The sequence below is a fragment of the Protopterus annectens genome, chromosome 1.part0 (genome assembly GCF_019279795.1).
Source record: "Protopterus annectens isolate FY-2018-M chromosome 1.part0, PAN1.0, whole genome shotgun sequence".
NCBI classification, from domain to species: Eukaryota; Metazoa; Chordata; order Ceratodontiformes; family Protopteridae; genus Protopterus; species Protopterus annectens.
Genome location: NC_056725.1, coordinates 1,654,470,734 through 1,654,491,384, shown reverse-complemented (window position 1 = coordinate 1,654,491,384; position 20,651 = coordinate 1,654,470,734).

The window sequence follows — 20,651 nt, the reverse complement described above, 5'->3', positions numbered from 1 at the left end:
CTGCGACAAAAGATCTAATTTTTTTCACCAGCATTGAAGCCAGCAAGGGAGCCAGCCAGCCAAGCCAGCAAGGGAGCCAGCCCAGCCAGCCAGCCAAGCCAGCAAGGGAGCCAGCCCAGCCAGCAAGGGAGCCAGCCCAGCCAGCCAGCCAGCCCAGCCAGCAAGGGAGCCAGCCCAGCCAGCCAGCCCAGCCAGCAAGGGAGCCAGCCCAGCCAGCAAGGGAGCCAGCCCAGCCAGCCAGCCCAGCCAGCAAGGGAGCCAGCCCAGCCAGCAAGGGAGCCAGCCCAGCCAGCCAGCCCAGCCAGCCAGCCCAGCCAGCAAGGGAGCCAGCCCAGCCAGCCAGCCCAGTCAGCAAGGGAGCCAGCCCAGCCAGCCAGCCCAGCCAGCAAGGGAGCCAGCCCAGCCAGCCAGCCCAGCCAGCAAAGGAGCCAGCCCAGCCAGGAAAGAAGCCAGCAAGGGAGCCAGCCAGCCCAGCAATAACTGTGAGTGGTAAGTAGATAATTGCATTTTGTGGCTTTAGTTATTTAAAATGGGAATAGTGTGCTTTATTTAAGTTTTTAATGTTTAGAGGTAGATGGGGATGTAGTATGTAGTATTTAAATCTGTGCAGTGGTTATTTTGAGACTTTTGTACTAGTTTAAAATGGGAATATATTGTGGTTTAATTTTTTAATGTTTAAAGGCAGATGGTGGGTGCAGTACGCAATATTTAAATTTGTAGTAGTTAGTTTGATATTTTTGAGTAGTAGTTTTTAAAGATATAAAACCTGAATGTATATGTAATTGTTATAATGTTTGGGGGTATGATTTGGAAGCATTACTTTTAAAAGGCTGAACTGTGTATAGAAGTTGTTTGTTTCTGTTGGGGGGCAGTGAAATATAAACTTAGTGTGATGCATTTCTATTGTCGTAGCTTTTTCTGGGTATTGTCTGTATGCATATAGGAATTGTTTGAGCATAGTTTGTACTTTTTCTGTATGGAAATATGCACTATAATGCTGTTTTCAGGAAGTTACGATATACTGTTTAGGTAATTTTTCCTGTTCCTGCAAGTCCATGTCTATGTGGTACAAGTCTACCTTTTGAGGGGAATGTTAACAGTTAATGTAATTCATTTATTATTCTAGTAGGTACACGTTGCCAATTTGCCAAAGCTGTTTCAAGATTGTTTTCATTTATACTTGTAAATGTGTGCATTTAATTTATTATGCATTTTTAATAAGGTTAAAATGTACTGTTTTGCTTGTAATGTGAATATGGGTGTGTTACTTTTACTTGGGCCTGTTTATTGCATTGCTGTGCTGGATTAATTGCTATGTTTTGAGGTAAAAGGAGCCCATGGAGTCTGCTGTACATTGTAGTTTGTTACTTCTCTTGCAAGAAGTATTTTTAAAAGTTAAAATGTTTGGACTTTTTTCCCATTTATTTTTTTTTTGTGGATGGATGCTCTGAAGTTAATGCAATGTATTTGAGATTGTGCTAAACCATGTTACAGGGTAGTCTGCGTCTAAGTAGCAAAGTTTTTATTTTGTGTTTTAGTGATGTCTTCAACATACTTATTTACTGTTTTCATTATAATCAGATTATGACCAGTGCTGCTGTTGGGCATGTTTATTAATAGATCATTGCGCTGTGTAAATTAGTGCCATACATTTCTTAACTGCTGTGGTAAAAAGCTAAATTAGGTCTATGGTATCCACTGTGCATTCTCATTCATTTTACTGTTTTTTGGTTCAGTGAATATGGTTAACTTTTTTGTCTTGTGGGGTGTGGTGGGCATGTTCAGTGGTAAAAATAATGCATTTCATTTTCTACAAGCTGTGTTAATGTTAGTCTTCAATTGCCAAAATGCCCCCTACATTACATCATTTACTATTTGACCTTTTTCAAACTGTTTGTAAACTCTTTTTTGCTCCATTCCTCTAATACTGCATCTCCTTTAACAACTCTGGTGATGTCGTGGTGGGGGTGTGGCCAGTGGCATGTTGGCCACACCCCTATCCTGTTGACCACACCCCCATGTCCCACTTTGCCCTTGTTAAAAGGTGGCAACCCTGGGGTGTGTCAGTGAGAATACACTACCAAAGTGTGAAACTAACTTCTGCAACCTTTTAAATGAAACAAAACATACAGGTATAATTTTTTTTCACTAATAGCCAAACCTTCCTGCCTTTGCTGAAAAATGGTTTTCACTGTCACATATTTAAAGGACAATGATACAAAATGCACTATAGACTGCATGTCTGAGATTGCAGCGGAGATAAGGGAAAAATGAGCAGAATACAAAGAGAAAACAAAGCTGCATTTATGTAAACATAGTCATAAACGGTTGTGTTATCACACTTTACACTAAATATGTTAGCGACACATATACAACAAAATGAAAATGGACAAGCATATGTCCTGTTAATACTGCAGAGGAAATATGAATTGCTTGTATGCACATGATTTGATTGCTGTTACAAAGCTGTGTCTGTGGCAAAGAGAATAACATACTCCAACTGTGTTTTGTTATTTTATTTCTCTGTTAGTTCAGATCCAGAGGTGTGTAATTGTTTAACATTTGTATAACTTTATTTTTTTATTTTTTTAATTTAATATTTGCACGGTGTGTGCCTAGTGAAAACAAGGTTAAATGTATATACTGTAAAAATGAATGTCAGTTGCCTTAAGAAGCACAAACACACTTAGCAGCATTGTGCAGTGGTCAGCAACTTGGATGATAATGGCAGCAGAAATTACACTTGTGACCCAACTGTTTGTGTAGTACAAGGTGTAAATACATTGAGGTATACAATAGATAAGACAGGTAAACTGTGGTTCGAGTTACACAGTAGTTATTTTTACTGAGGAAGGATAATAATCAGTATTAACAGAAGGAGTATATATTCATTATTGCCTGTTACATTTTCAAGTTGCTCATCTATGCACAAACATAGTTCACTGCTTAAGGAAAAAACTGAAACATTATATTTGCTTCACCTTCCTTTACTCAAATAAGCTAAGTGGTGATATGCAGCACTTTAGACAGTACTCAGTGTAAAACATACACCTGCTGTCTAGCTTTCCCTCTATTACAAAGTATAAATTCATTGCCAGAACTCAGGTGAGTCAGGGTTCTAATTAAGCACATTACTCTCTTATTAAGGGTACCCCACTGTAATTTTTCTCAAAAATTAGAATACAAAGCTAATTGTACATACCAATAACTATGTATAGCAGGCTGAGCATACACATGGTATCATATCTATTATATACGTAACTGGTGCAGCATGACAATGATAATTATGTAATTATAAATGTATTTTCAAACCTGGAATGGGCTTCATAGTTTACTGACAGTCATCTACATGCCTCTCATAACACAAATATAGCTGTAAAGCAGAATGTATTGTGTGGTCTAAACCAGAACTCAAAAATCTACTCTGAAAGTAATGCAAGTATATGCATTTCAGGTATATTGTCACACATTACTCCTGCATTACACCAGAGAATGCATAAGCCATAACGTTGTCATGCCACACACCTAAATAGTTAATTGATGTATGGCACCACTCACTCTTCAAGTTGTATATTAGTAATGACCATGTTTGGCAAACACATCTTTTGTGGCAATGAGGGAATAAAAACACCTACATGGAAATATATGTATTCTTTTTTTTATATAGGTTTGAATCCCGCAATGTGCAAATTACTTTAATCAGAGTGCAAGTCCCCACAAATATGTGTCAAGTTATAAAATTGATCCCACCAAATTCAGGTCTTAAAAGCCAAATCATTTAACATATCAGTATTGATCATTAAACAAACTGCTGTCAGGTATAGCAGTACACATCCCATAAATTAATGTCAAATATCAAATTATCATTGCTGTTTCGTAAACTTCCTTCCTCTTTGGTTGGCAATGTTTCTCTCCCATTACCACTGTACAAACATGTTTGGTATAGTTATGTGAGTTTGCACACTAGTGGTAAAATGCAGTGTCAATAACTGGCTGGAAAACACTTTTACTGTTGCTGGAGGCTCTTTGCAGATGTGGCAGGAGCTGGGAAGAATGATGCCCAATTCAGGACTCAAAGGTGGGGTATGGAGGAGTCAAAAATATGTGCTGCACCCCTCATAAAGCACTATAGCTGTAGACTGCTGCAGTGTGACTATACTGGGTCTCAGTATAAGGCTGAGGCTTGGAACAGTCTAGCCAAGGCTGTCTCCAGTGTAACTGGCATGCATGCTTTCTTCTGTAGCTCTTGTAATTGTATTAAACAAGTGTAATAGTGTAATCAGATTTGGAGAGTTCAATTCCCACAAGTAACAAATACATTCAAATTACAAAAATATAATTTTTCAAATTTAATTCCAGCAAAATTGACTTTAATGCCGTGCTATTAACTTAATCTATATTATCTTTAAAAGCATATATGCAACATTTGCATATTTCAAGGATTACCTGTTACAATTCACAATCATAGTTTGGATTTGGAAATCTGAGTAGCTAATATAATAATAAAAGTAAATTTATTGTAATAAAGCATTTAAATGTGACATATAATGGTTCTACCCATCTGTTTTCTTTTTTTGTCTCACCCAACCCCTTATCTCCCTCTCTCTCTCTCTGTATATATATATATATATATATATATATATATATATATATATATATATATATACACACACACACACACACACACACACACACACACACACACACACACACACACACACACACACACAGTATATATAGATAAATAGATATATAAAGATATGTGTGTATACAACACATGGACACACACCATTCTTATGTTATACTTTTCTGCCAACACACAAAATGCTTTTCAGCACAGGGAGGTAGGTCATCCACTATGGCTCAGCCTGCCAACCCTCAACCTGCTACTGCACCAACACATACCACATCTGGAATGCAACCTGACAGTACTGCCTCCACAGTACCTACATTACCTGGCCAGTCCATATCAGGTCGCATTGCTCTGGCTCCTGGTGCATTGTCACACTCCAGGAGTATTTGTGGAGACCGAGATTACATCACCCACCAGTAGCTGCCAGGGATGGTACATGATGTGATCAAAACTGGCATTGGTAAAACTTCTCCAGACAGACACAGCCGTCTGAAGAAGTTGCTCATTAGAATGCAAAAATGACCCCCACATCAAGCAATCTCACAGGGAACTGAAGAAGGGAAAAGTGTTGAAAGTTCTGATGATGAAGATTAGATTCGCACTCTTCCCATGCTTGATGGGCAAGTGGGTCTGATGTCCGCTACCTATCTCCAATCATGATGTCCCCCAACCATTTGTGCCCATCCACCATCCCTGTGTCTGTCTTGTTTGTCCTATTGTCTGCACCTACTTCCTCACCTACCCTACCTACCTGTACCTGACATTCCTATGTCCCTTCCCTGACATTCCTCTCATTTTGAAAAAAGAATAATAATAATAATAACATTTGAATGGGCACCTGTCCCACAAAAATAATTTGTCCCATACATAGTTCTCCATTTCTCATATATGTCTTCTTAACACACTTGATTTTGTCCAATTGGCTATACTACATGATTGCATTGCTCTCACCCATCTGTGTTATAGTGACAGTCCAAATCCATCCTATTTTCTATAAATGTTCACATTACAATGTTAAAGAAGTGAATAGCTATGTTTCTTTCCTAATCACCTCCTGCAAATTCCTGTATTGCTTCTGCTTTGCCCCGCCCCCTTGCCCCCCATTTCACCATTTACCTATCGATCTTACTTTCACATCTTTAATCTACTCAAATAATAGAATCACACACCAGACACATGGTCAGTCATGGCCCATTATAAAGCCTTCACTTTTTGTCCTCTGCGTTTGTGTGGAGTTTGGCATAGTATACCAATGCCAATTGGTAGTAAATGGCTCTTTATTTCCTATGGCAAAACCTGGTGAGTTTTTACCATCAGCAACAGTAGTCCATTTATCTCCACTTAATGCTGCTTAAACTATCTGTGCTAAAGGAACATTGAGTTAAAGCAGAGTAAAGATAATATATTGAAACTTACTCTGACAGTTCTTTAGACTGCTGAATGTAATCAAGTGCAACTTCCTATGTGGAGTACTGACATAATTTACTTGAGTGAAAATTATTTTTACAATAGCTTCAAGGGTTCAATTCCAGATGCATCTCTCATCATGTCTTAGTGTGATGATATATGTGTATGACATATTTAATCACCCACATTTTAAAATTTGCCACAGTTATGTTTTTTTGTGGAGATATATTGACTACTGTCCAAAAATATGCAACTGAAGTAACATCCATCCCCACTGCTATCACATATTTAGCTAACGTTGTTCTGCTTGTCATAAGCCCGCTGTCCATCTCCTAAGCCTTCTTTACCTTTATGTCACACATGTCATGCTACACAGCATGTAAAGTTAATAATGATAATAGACCAAAAAATGACCAGTAATGTGACATTATAAAAAAAAAAAAAAACACTGCTAGATGCATGTTCATCTCTCCTTGTATTCATCCCATCATTCCATCTCCTTTTTATGTGTGTGTATTTGTTATGTTGATGGATGGTGCCTGCAGACTGACTTGACTGTGCTGATGGATAATAATAATGTGTTCCCTTAATTCAATATTTTATCAGTGCTCATGTACTATGGAATGTTTTAAAATAATTTGTAGAATTCTGTTTGTGACATGTTCAGGTGACGATGAATGAAATATTCATCTAATGTGATGTGGAAACTGTCCTTACTGTGGCAAAGCATACCAAACACACTTTTCAGAATATATGGCCATACACAAATAGCATATATGCTGAGTCATAATAATGCTTTTCAAAAGATTTAACTGCCATTGTCATTTCTAGAAAAATGTACACACAAATTGTGATTTGCAGTGAGGCCTGCAAATTAGCTAATAGTTGTACAATTGTATAAAGGTATGCATTAATGATAAAGATTGTGTAAGACACATACTTTACCATAGTCATTGTTTGTCACATTTGCAGCCACGATCACACTTAGCTAATGCCATCCTGACATAATCTGTAATAAAAGAGAATGATCTGGATTTAAACCCTGTGCCATCTGTGCTCTGACCAGGAGCTCACTCCTCTTACACCTGGTACCACAGGGAAAGCTAGGCAGAAGCTCTATTATTTTCACTCAGTACTGTCCAGAGTGCTGATGGCTATGCATCACTGTTTAGCCTGTTTGCACAGAGTGAGGTGAACCTACACAAATGTTACTATTTTTCCCATTTAAGCAGAGCACCCTGTTTGTTCATTGCTTAACTCCATGCAAATGGGGAAGGCAATACCAACAGTTTTAATATAATAAAAGTTATGACACAGCATTTCCAATATAAACTGTAGTATGAACAGCATAGTATCTCTCAGCTATTTCTCCAGTAACATATCTTCCTAACTACTTCTTAAGTTCAAGTTTTATTCATGAAGTGAAACTTTCACCCAAAACTGTTTCTCAGAGATGCACTATGTAAACAGGTGATTGGCTTGTCTTACTATGGGTATTGTCCATTCATCCTCCATCTGATCAAAATGCATTGATAAGCACAAATGAAGGGAAGGGACTTATTCTTCACTGAAGACATACTTACTCAGACTCATGCGTGCCCTGCAGCAATGCATTTGTAAATAATACCTCAGTTATTGGTCCACTGTCAGGGACACTGCAGAAGTAAAGAGCACAACTACATTGTTACATTTGTTATAGGTTTATGCTGACACTGGACATTAGTTATTACTGTTCAAAATGTACTGATATTGTCAGAAAAATCTAGTACCGTGAACATCTATTCATCAGAATATGAACACACATACAGCAACACTTGCGGTACTGCTGTTTCTTAAGTATGTGTGCATATGTGTGTATTATCTAAACAAAACTGAGAAACAGGTACATGTGTGTCTCAGTTACACCACGTGCACTCATGACAGTTTATTCTATCTAGGTTACCAGGATGTCTTTAAATGCATTTTTGCACATTCCAATCACAAAGGCACATCTGAAGTCCAGGCTTTGCACACAAGTCTTGTAACAGTATATGTTACCTGCAACATTATGATGGTGTCATCTTCTAGAAAGACCACTATGGCAATGATAATATCAGGCTTCTGTGGTGGTGTGGATGGTAAGTATTATGTTCTCCAGCTGGAATAACTAGCTAGGTAGGGGTCTGAATTGCACAACAGGTGTGTGTGCATCGTTAGAATAATTTAGGACAGGAAGGTTTGGAATGTGTCAAAAGTATAAAGAATAATATATAAACCCTATCACAAAGAAAAAGGAGACAAAGAGATACAGTCATCATTTCTAGTATAATTTCCATGCTATGATATCCCTCATTTTTAAGCAACAGCATCAGTGGACCAGATAATTATGAATTGAACACATAGAAATCAGAGCTTCACTTTACTTGACTACTGAAATGTTTATTGCAGTATATCACAGGTGTGCTTATTTAAAAGAACATACCTCAGTGTATAAGGAACATGTTTAACAAACTATATAATTAAAGGTATGATAATTCTTAATTTAAATTAAAGGAGAATATAACTGTTGAAAAAGACCATTTCTAATCTTACACTTAACTCAAGATACATTATCTAAGAATAAGACATTTAAAAATGCAATGCCTTGATTAAGTTGACATTAAATGCTAATCAAGCTAAATTTTCCTTTGTGTGAGAATCCTACACAATACAGCAAGCAATTATAGAAAAAATATATTCATAGTTTAATTGTAATGGCATTGGAGGTGGACTTTTAGGGATAGTATTCAATCAAGATTAATGAGAAGATTAACAGAGGTTACATATGGTACAAAACATGTGGGCACTACATTAATGGATAAAGACAATGCCGGTCTGCCTGTAATTGCTTTTCACATGCCTCCTGGTTGATACATAATGAGTAATTTTCTAAATGAAACTATATGTTATTTCCTTATATTAATTCTTAGTTTGTAAAAAGCAATGTCTGCCCTATATTGACTATCAAAATAATCTTGACAGAATGTTCTATATGACAGAATATTTTACCTATTGCTGCTGGCATTTCCAGTTGTCTATTTTGCAAGTCAGGTGTAGGATAAGGTAATATTTCACATATTTACAGATACAGTCCTGTTGCTGTTTTACATCGGATTTTGGATCATGTGTGGTAGCATATGAGTATTCCAGTAGGAATATATACCTTATTGTCAGTGTTTAGTAGAGATGTCAGACATTACATAGAGTATTGTCAATGTTTGTCTTGCATTAGTGTATCTATCCATGCAATAACTGTGCATGTGTTTGTTTCAAATGTTTGTACAGGGGATTATACCTGATTGATGGATGTTTCACTACTGTTGACTGTTTTTCTCATTCTGTCTCTAGCATTGTCTGTATGTAAGTATCGCAGGTGCACACCTCATATCACATGTCATGTCATAGCATGTCTTTTACATCTGTATCATTTATAATTGTGTAGTATAATGCCATAATATTTATTCATCTGTCTGTCTGCACAATGCATGGTGAAAGTACATGTGTGTATATGTCAGAATATTTTAACACCACATACCAAGACAAGCAAAGAAATATGCAGATTTAACACCTTGACATAGCACTACACCTACATTTTTCTGGTAACACAATGAATGTCATGTCAGGTATTTTCTGAATATAATTTATTGACTGATAAACTTATTTCTGACACAGAATGTATGGTCAAAGAGATCATTTTTTAATTATTGTATAACTATAAAGCTATTACCTATGTCAAGTATATACTTTACTAGAGTGAGGAGATCAACAAATTCACATGCTTTATTGAGGTCTACAAATATTGCTTTGGTAAACACACCCCTACCCATATTCAGCAATTTGTCACCAGACAGTGTCCATAGAGCTGTCATAGTACTGTAGCATGTCCAGATACCATGCTGGTGAAGGAGAGAAGGTTATAGTGACTGACATATTGAGACACTTGAACTAAGATGAATTTTCCTAGTACTTTTCCATGGGTAGGTAATGTTGGGAGTGGTAGAATTAAAAGGGTGTAGATGTTTTGGACAAGGGATTGACTATGGCAGACTTCTAAATGGCTGCCCCAATGTTTTGTGTAAGGCAGAGATTATATACGTATTGGTGTATAATGATAAGGAATTCTCTGCAGTGGTATATAAAAAAAGAAAACGTTAAGACTAGCAATGCCTGTTTGACCATAAAGAGGGATTTAGTCTACCAGAGGTTCAAAGTAGTTGTCATTTATTAAACTAAAAATATCTTCCCAACAAAAAACAAGAAAGCACGGACACTATTATTAGTGCTTTCATTCACTTTTATTACTGTGAACTTCTTCAGAAAACTTAACTCCACCCTCAAAAGCATTTATATAATAAAATGTCATGTCGGTTGTCATTTATTGTTTTTAATGGTGAAATACACAGAAGGGGAGAGGATATGTATTAAAGGGATTGTAGGATGCTGTTGTGAATGGGAAGAGGTTACTGAATTCAGTTAGAAATTCTGAAGGTGTTACGAAGGGCTGATAGTTGCCTTTGTCTGTAAAATGGTGAAGGTTGGTATGCTGGTTTAGTTCAAGAAAATAGAGGGGTTACTTTGTATATGTGTGCTGTAGTTTAAAGAGATGGCCAATAAATGTGGTTATTCTGAATTGTACACAAGAGGTATAGCTATTGCAGTTATTTACTGAGTTACAAGCTGAGTTCACCCTCCGTGTTCTTGTTGTGGTATTAATCTTGGTGGCTTTGGAATTGCATGCCCCTCCTGTAGATTTGTGTTTGAACACTCCTTCTGGGTCCGTCTCATTTGCTCACTCAACTGAGTACAGTGAGATCATATTTTGAATTCAGACACTCCAACCAGTCCCGTCTGTTTAGCTCTCTCCCAGCTCTATCCCAGTCTAGTATCATTAGCTCATTCTACCTAATACAGAGAGAACATTTGAGAAGGTCTTAACCTTGAATTATCTTCTGTTTCTCCTTTCTCCCTTTCTACTTTACTTAAAAAAAAACCTTGCTAGAATCTCCTTTTGTTCTGACCGAGTGTGCTTCTCAGCTGATAAGTATATTTTTTGGCACTTATTAACTGTTCAGAGTTAAATAAAACAATAATAGAATTCAGTTCAGAAAACAGTTTGAATAAATTGCATTTATTTAAACTGTACTTGCTTTAATATTGCTTCAAACTGAGGTGTGCTAGCCTGCACTGCACTTGTATTGTTTTAGTGCTGTTTTAGCTGATTTTCTGTAAAAAAAAAAAAAAAAAAAAACTCTAAGCTTGTTTCTTGCCTTTCCTGTAACTAGTCTAGTCCAGATAGAGATTTGCTATATCCAGCACTGCTTATAAGCCTCTGAGCCCCCCCAAGCCTTTCTGTGTTGTAAGGAAACCTTCTAGCTTATCAGTGGCAGTGGTAAGCACTAGGTAGCCTATCTACCACAAGAATGGTTTCTGACCCAAAAATTGTAGTTTATTGGCTATTTGGGCAGTTTTTCCATCTCTTTCAACTTTCTGGTCTAAAAGCCCGCATCTGCACTTTTTTCCTGCCTCTCCTGTAGCTAGTCTAGTCCAGATACAACTTTGCTGTATCCAGGATTGTTTGCAAGCTTCTGAGCCCCCAAGCCTTTCTGTGTTGAGGGAAGCCTTCTACCATATCAGTGGGAGTGGTAAGCACTAGGTAGCATATCTACCACAAGAGGAGTAGTTTCTGGCCCAGAAATTGTAGATTATTGGCTATTTGGGCAGTTTTTTTTCCATCTCTTTCAACTTTCTAGTTTAAAAGCCTGCATTTGCACTTGTTTCCCACCTTTCCTATAACTAGTCTAGTCCAGATACAGATTTGCTATATCCAGGACTGTTTGCAAGCTTCTGAGCCCCCCAAGCCTTTCTGTGTCAAACAGAAGCCTTCTAGCTTGTCAGTGGGAGTGGTAAGCCTAGGTAGCCTATCTACCACAAGAGGAGTGGTTTCTGGACCAGAAATTGTAGTTTATTGGCTGTTTGGGCAGTTTATTCCATCTCTTTCAACTTTCTGGTCTAAAAGCCTGTGTTTGCACTTTTCCTGCCTTTCCTGTAAATAGTCTAGTCCAGATACAGATTTCTTGTATCCAGGACTGTATGTAAGCTTCTGAGCCCCCCCAAGGCTTTCTGTATTAGAGGGAAGCCTTCTAGCTTATCGGTGGGAGTGGTAAGCGCTAGGTAGCCTATCTACCACAAGAGGAGTGGTTTCTGAGCCAGAATTTGTAGTTTATTGGCGGTTTGGGCAGTTTTTCCATCTCATTCAACTTTCTGGTTTAAAAGTCCATGTTTGCGCTTGTTTCCCGCCTTTCCTGTAACTAGTCTAGTCCAGATACAGACTTGCTGTATCCAGGACTGTTTATAAGCTACTGAGAGGTTCTGAAGTCTGCTCTTCAATTTTTCTCTTAGATCTGCTAGTTCTCTCCTCTCCTACACTTTTACTAGATTATTAGTCTAGCACTTTACCATACCAGACTTCTTGTAGCAATTGTTGTAGCACACAAAAGTGCTACCAGCACTAAAAGTTCTACAAGGAAACAGCTCCAGTACTTTTTATTAATGACCACCCCTCCAGGCATGTCTAAATGTCAGTTCCCTGTGCTTTCTCCTATTAACTTGGTGAACTTGGGCATCCTGAGGCAATGTAGCAACTGCCTCATGTACACTGACAATCCTGTCCTCTTACCTCCCAACACTCAGACTTGCGAGCGATGCACTTACATATCCAAAATGGAAGCCACGCACTCTCCAGCCAAGACCAGAATAGCTGATCAAGAGGAGAAGGTCAACACTTGCACCACACCACATGGAACACATAGCCCTCTAGAACATACACCAGCACTGCCTTCACATAAAAACACAGACCACACACCCACCTTCGCAGAGGTGCTCAGTAAAAATCAACCCAAACAGCAGAGACCTCCAAGGCAAAAATGTACTCAACCACCACAACACAACACTAATCATGAGACACATAACTCTCCTAAACAGTGTGCCACTTACCCAAAGCCCCTAAGGAAAAACAGCATGCCCAGCACACTAGTCATAAATGACTTGATAATGAGGCACACTGATGTCCCACTCACTAGGTTGAATAAGGAGAAAGTAACAGGCTGTCTGTCAGGTGCCAGGATCCACCACATAACGCACACACTCAGGTCCCTCAATAACAGGTACAAATATGACTCTGTCATTGTACGTGTGGTTGTGAATGACCTGAGACATACCTCCCTGGACTACATGAAAAGTGACATGGAGGAGCTCTCAGATTATGTAGCCCAGGCGGGTATGACCCTAGCCTTGAGCAGCATCCTACCATTACCCAGAATGATACCACAGTATAAGCAGAAAATGATTGATTTCAACAATTGGTTAAGTTTCTGGTGTCATTCTAAGGGGATTCAGTATCTGTTTGCCTGGGATGACATGATTGATAAACCTCAATGCTTTGCCAGAGATGGCTTGCATCCTTCACTCCTGGACTTCCAGATACTGGCCAAGGCTCTTGCCACCCCCTATACTGCCTTTTAGGTGGTGTTCCAAAGACCAAATTATGACTGTAACAGCTACAAACAAATGCAGTCTGAGGGTCATGCTGCTCAACGCTAGAAGTCTAAATCTCAAAATGCATTAGCTCAAAGCACTCCTTAAAATGGAGAACATCGGCATTTGTGCTGTGACAGAGACCTGGTTCAAGGCAGCAGAAAGCACCCCTGCACTACCAGGCTATAACTCATTCCACACCTTTCAGCCCCAGAACTTGGAATGAAGCTCCAAAGGTGGTGGTGTTTCCATATTTATAAAGTATGCACACATCTCCAGACTGGTAGCCCAACATAATGCATCAGAGATACTTCAGGTGCAGCTAAACTTGGGTAAGACAGCGATTCAGGTCGTAGCCTGTTATAGGTCCCTGACCATGTCCCAAGACTCACACTCCATGTTCTATTCTAGAGAATATTAGGGTCTAACCTAACACTTTCATACTAGGTGACTTCAACTACCCCTCCATTAACTTGGAAAACTATTCATGTATCAATACATTTGCTCAACATTTCCTGGAATTTATTAATTCCATTGCCCTGGACCAGCTCATTCATACCCCCAATAGAGGTAGCAACATCCTCGACCTGGTCATTACTAACATGGGCGACCATTGCTCTACACCATTAGTCAACTCATCCCTGGTTATATCTGACCACAAATTAATCACCTTGTAAATCCAGATCCACCCCCTGCAAAAGTAACCACCATGAAAAATGTCTCCAAAGCTAACTTTGGCCTCCTAAAAACAGAGATGGCTAACTTCATGGCACCCATGCAAATGGAGAATAGTTGCATGACGGCCAACTCATACAACAATGTACTGTACGAACACGTACACAAATGTATGGATCTCACCATACCCAATAGAACCGAGATGCTCTCCTCCCAAAAAAAGAAGCCAATCTGGTGGTTCCTTGCCATAAACAAACTACAACAGAAGGACGAAACTGATGTGGAATAAGTTGAAGTCCCAAGACTGCAAAAACTCCCTTATCAGCCTCAACAAAAAGCTGAGATTCCTTATCAGATCCTCTAAAGCTAGCTATGAAAACAGAATTGCAACAGATAGTAAGGACAACCACAAGGAGTTCTATATTTATGTAAAGAATCTCCATGGTAATACCCAGATTTGCTCTGAGCTACTGCACAATGGTACCTCCTATACCAAGCCAACAGATGTTGCCAATATACTGGCTGACAGATTCAGTGCCAAGTTTACTCCCCCCCCCCCAAAGGACCAATCATAATACCAGTAGATTGCGAGGCTCCCACTATTACTGCTGCACAGGTTAAAACAGCACTATCCAAGGCCAAGAATACAGCTTCCATGGGAACTGACAATATCCCTGGCTGTTCTACATGGACTACATAGTTAACAGGCACCTCATCTTTGTGCCCTGTTCAATCAGACTCTCCTCAGGCTTTGTCCCTACCAAATAGTGCACTGCTACAGTCATCCCTCTCCACAAAGGAGGAGCAACTACAGACCCTGGGAACGATCACCCCATTATCCTGACAAGTCTGATATGCAAAGCTATGGAACGCATCATCATGGCCCTAATAAACAAGGATATAGAGAATGTCCAAACTCTAGATCCCACACAGTTTGGTTTTGTGTAAGGTAGATCATGCCTGCTCAACTTGGTCGACTTTTTTAAGTCAGTCACCAGAGCTGTGGATAAAGGCAAGGTAGTTCATACAGCCTACCTTGATCTGGCCAAGGCCTTTGATACCATTCCCCACTCAGGAATCATAGAAAAGCTCACTAAGCTAGGCATCAACCCCTATATCACTAGGTGGGTTGCAAACTGGCTCACAGATAGAACTCACAGTGTGAAAGTAGCTGACTCCAAGTCAGACTGCTGATCAGTCAAGAGTGGAGTCCCACAGGGTTTGGTCCAGGGTCCTCTCCTGTTTGGTATCTACTTCTCAGAAGTCCAGGCCAACATGAAGAGACTCTGGCTGACAAAGTTTGCAGGCGATTGCAAGTTGGGAGCCATTATTAACTCCCCAAGTGATGTTGACATCCTACAGAACAGCCTCACTGAGACAGACTGGTGTCAGAACTATGGCCTTAAGCTCAAAGCCAGAAAATGTGTCATCATCCCCTTTGGGAAAAACCCAGTTCTCATGAATTACCGCATTGATGGTAGACCACTGAACATAGAGGGTGATATAACAGATCTGGAAATACAGGTTGACAGCAACTGCTCTTTTGACCACCACATTGCCACTGTGGTCAGAAAGTCATTCTATGTGGCACATCTCATTACTAAGGGTTTTGCATCCAGGAAGAAAGAGGTCATTGTCTCCCTATACTCTTCCTTCATTAGGCCAATCATTAAGTACAATACCCCATTTGGCATGTACCTCACTAGACACCTGCAAAAAATGGAAAGGCCACAAAAGTACCTCACAAAGAGGATCCTAGGCCTTAAACGCATGCCCTATATAGACTGACTCAAAAATCCAACTATTCTCTGTCTCATACTGCCTACTTACAGGCGATCTCTGCTTGACTTACAAAGCCATGTCTGATCCAGCTCTGTTAGAAATGCTACATCTAAAGAAATCCCAATCCCTCTGCACCACATGCCCCAGAGACCTCAACCTCATTACCATAAACAACAGAACATGCTGGAGGGACAGGTTCATAACCCAGAGCCTGCCCATGCTATGGAATAGAGTTCCCATACATGTCAAACAAAGCACCTCACTGGCCCTTTTCAAGAGAAATCTTGATGAGTGGATGGGAAATAGAAACTTCACCCCAGGGATCACTCTAGTGGGTCTACTCGACAGAGGCAATGGGAACTAATGTTGGGTGCCATGATGCTAGTGTAACCCTATGGGCTAGGCTTGTAAAGGCTCCAGGGCCATTATCCTAGTACACACCTATGAACCTATGAATCTATATTCATATCATCTCACAGTTGTATATTTTGTGACTGTCCCACAAGGTGACACATCAATGGAGAGGACTTTTTTGTGATATAAGCATCCTGACATGAACAAAGGCAAGGACATTTATCAAGGACACTATATACAATAGGGGTTAGGTGCATATTGTAAAGTTGTGAAAAATAAGTTGCCTGAATAGGAATGTAATGTCAACATAGGTCTCAACTGAGTGGAACACATAGTAGCAGGCTCATGGACAACAATAGACAGAAGCACACGCAATCATGGACAATATTAGAAAAATACTTCCATTATATCAGAATAATACCACCATTAATGTGCGACACTGACATAAAATATATGATTGTGAGTTATTATACATATTCTGCATGAACACAGTTGTAGAAATGTAATACTTTGTCAGTAATCTATAAGGGGACTCAAGGACACCTTCCTCAAAAATGACCACTTTTTGGAGGTGTTAAGAGGGACACTGTTACACCTGTGGTTTAAATTATGAGCAGTCCTGACTACTTGAGACATTTGCATGACACATATATGCAGAATATAACCCATGCCATCAAAGGTGTCAATGAGTTGTGTATTTATTGGGTGCATGACAGGAAAGCGTATCACACATGCATTTTGTAGAATATGTTGAAGGAAAATCTGCACTGTCAACTCCTAATGGTTAAGAATCACAAAGACTACGTCTGTATGACCAAAAAGATGTGTGGAAGGTCACTACTGCAAAACTGAGCATACTTGAGCATACTTGTGTAAATCATATCTGGAAGACATATGTACTGGCCATATGGATAACAACACCTAAAATAACATAATATTACCAGTAGATTTCCCCCACACTCTGTTTATTGCATTCGTCTGCAACAGGCAATAGCAATAGATATTGGCTGCACCATCTGTAATTGATGTGTAAATTAAGAAGTGAGCCATTATAATGAATGATAGAGCAATATGTGAGACCAATGACAATGCATCAGTCTGCCCGTGTACACAAAAACTACAGCACTGCAAAATGTAGCATCAATGAACAAGGACACTGTCACTGTGATACTGTTCACATACCAAGTGATGCATGTAGCACACTTTATATCAACACATGTCAGACCCAAGACATATGTCACATGATCACTGAAACCCTGAAATTGCCATGGAAACTTTTATACTACCATGAAAACCTAACATGCATGATTGCATAACTATTTAAGTAAACTACCAAGTGGTAATACTAATGTGATGTACTGTTACATCCGGGATACTTACAGTTACATTATAGCTGTACTGAGGATACGATTGTACATCGTAGATTTATAGATGTATAGCAGAGTACTAGGCTAAAGTCCCAAGATCCCATAATAGTCTAGTCATGTGTAACACGGGTTTCACAATTTTAAATAGCTATGTGAATGATGTTCACAAATGTATGAGCCTATGCTATGTTATCTAATACCACATGATTAGCCACCCATTGATCTAAGTTGCACTTGAAGATGGTCAGTCAATGCCTTTGTTTTACTTGACTGGGAAGCTTGTTCCAGAGAAGTGTTAGTATCTGAAAGATGTGTCTATCTCTAAAACATGATTTATTATGCCCGAGCCTCAGTTAACATCCTTAGAGCAATTGACCCTCGTGCAGTTTGCATTAACAAAGTGTAACATTTCCATCATGGCCAGATTGGAGACTGTCCTGTAGGTCAGACACAGATTAACCCTTAGTAGTCTATAGGAGATATAATACAGTGATAGGGCTTTCAATATCTCCGCATAGGATTTGTTGTTTATACCATGCATTTCCTTTTTGTGATAACTCAGGGGTTGTTCCAGCTGTTGCAGATGTGTGGTGAGGTACATGCAAAAGGATGCATTGTAATCAATTATTGGTGTAATGAAGGCTGACAACAATGGACTTATAATGTCCTTTAATGTGGATGCTCTGACCATACTTATGAATGCTACATAGAAGGAATTTATCACCACGTTGTGGAAGTTCCACTTACTATCTACCTGAGTACCCAGGTCACATACCACTTGGTCTTTTCATAGGGGTGTGCTGTCTATATTGTAATTAGCTTGTGTATTTGCTTTCAAAAGGTGAATGTTTATGTTTTTTGTTTATCTAGTGTCTCCATAGCTCTAGCAACAATCAATTGTGTGTGTTAATGCTTTCTGCAGTATATCAATAGGGTTGTTGGATTCAATGATTGTCCACAATTTGCAGTTGTCCATAAATCTGGTTTGACAAAGGCTGTCTAAGTTTGCCTTAACTTCTGAGAATTAAATATTGAACAGGAAAGGGCCTAGTATAGAACCCTGAGTTACATCCCTGGTCACTGGAATCTTACTAGAGGTGAATTCACACACTTCAACAGTATGTGTCCTGTTTGTGATCCTTTTGTCTACCCACTTGATGATGTAGGTGTTTATATCCATTTGAGACAGTTTCTCTGTAATACCTGAGTGAAGATTTGTGTCAAATGCAGGATGACAGTATTTTCCTCATGCATGCCATTGTTGACCTTCTTGAAGAAGTCAACCAGATTTAACAGACATGATGTAGCCTTAATGAATAAAAAATGAGTTGGGTACACAGTCGGGAGGTTACCTTTTTCCTTTTTGATAAGATCCGTGATGATTCATTGGTCTGCCTCACAGAGGACGAGAATCAGGATTATGGGTCTATAATTCCCTGGATCAGGTGATGGTTTCCCCTTGTTCAAATGGATGACTGTTGCTTTACACCCTTCTGCCAAAATGTAGGCTATGTGGAGGCTTTGTTTAAGTCGGGATCCAACTATGCCTGCTAGGTCAGGCTTTAAGTTATTGAATAGCTAACCTGGGATGTGGTTACTGCTCATTGATTCCATATTTCTAGCCTTAGATAGTACACAAATGAGCTGCTGTCCTATGAAAATAAGCTGAGTAATGTTTTCATGTATAATTTGTCTGATGACCAATGGGAATTGAGGGTGAAGTTTGATTCAAACTGTCAGCTAGCAGATTGTCTGTTTTCTAATGTTGAGTATGAGTGGTGACATCCACAAACAGATCTGTGCTTAGTTGTGCATTTCACTTAACATTTAATATTTATTTAAAAAAATGTGATTTGTGACACCACCTCTAACATGCCACATAGTGGTACTGTTCACACAGTCATACAGTTCTACTTATGTCAATTAGTTTGATCAATTCTACATTGTATGCCTACATGCTTTTCATTGGAAAGCTGTGTGTGAGCAGTCTGATACTATACATGTACATAATGCAAATGTGGTGGATGTGGTTCATGCAGAACAGTTAACAACACAAATGCTATCAGTCATAGAATGCTGCTGTGGCCCACCTCAATAATCCTTGGGAATACCAACACAATTGTGCATACAATGAATTCCACAAGGTTGCAGTTGAACCAAAAGTTGTGATACATGTGTGCTTATAACAGCATTACAACATGTGGATGAAACAAGACCTATGTGCCCATGTAATTAGTATGATGCTGTGTTGATGTATGTCACAGAGCATGTAATACTGGTAGGTGTACACATGCACAACTGTGCCATACTGCAAGTATCACTGTGATGGATGAATGAGAAATGTGTAAACTATTGATATGCTCCACTACAAAAACACATGCCTTAGTACTGCAAGTATCACTGTGATGGCTAAATGAGAAATGTGTAAAATATTGATACGCTCCACTACAAAAACACATGCCTTAGCAAGGCAACAAAATACATAGCATCATCCCATGTCAACAGTTTTCAGGAGGCACATTTCTACAGCTATCGAAGGAAAGTGTAATTAAATATCAGCAGTGGCCATCAATACATTACCTCACATCACAGTTTGTAATACCCTCTTGTATAACTACTGTACATCCACACCTCAACATAGCACATGTGGGTGACAGTGACATTGACATGGGAAATGCTCATAGGATCATAGGACATTACTAGACTAATGGCCAACATCATATAAAATCCTAGCTAGTATTATACCATTTAAACCAAAATCACTATGTCTATTTTATGGAAGATATCAAGGCTACATGCATATGTGTGTATTACTTACTGCCTAGTCCAGGTGTGACATGTGCACCACCCCATGACAGAATTAGCAACCACACATCCAATGG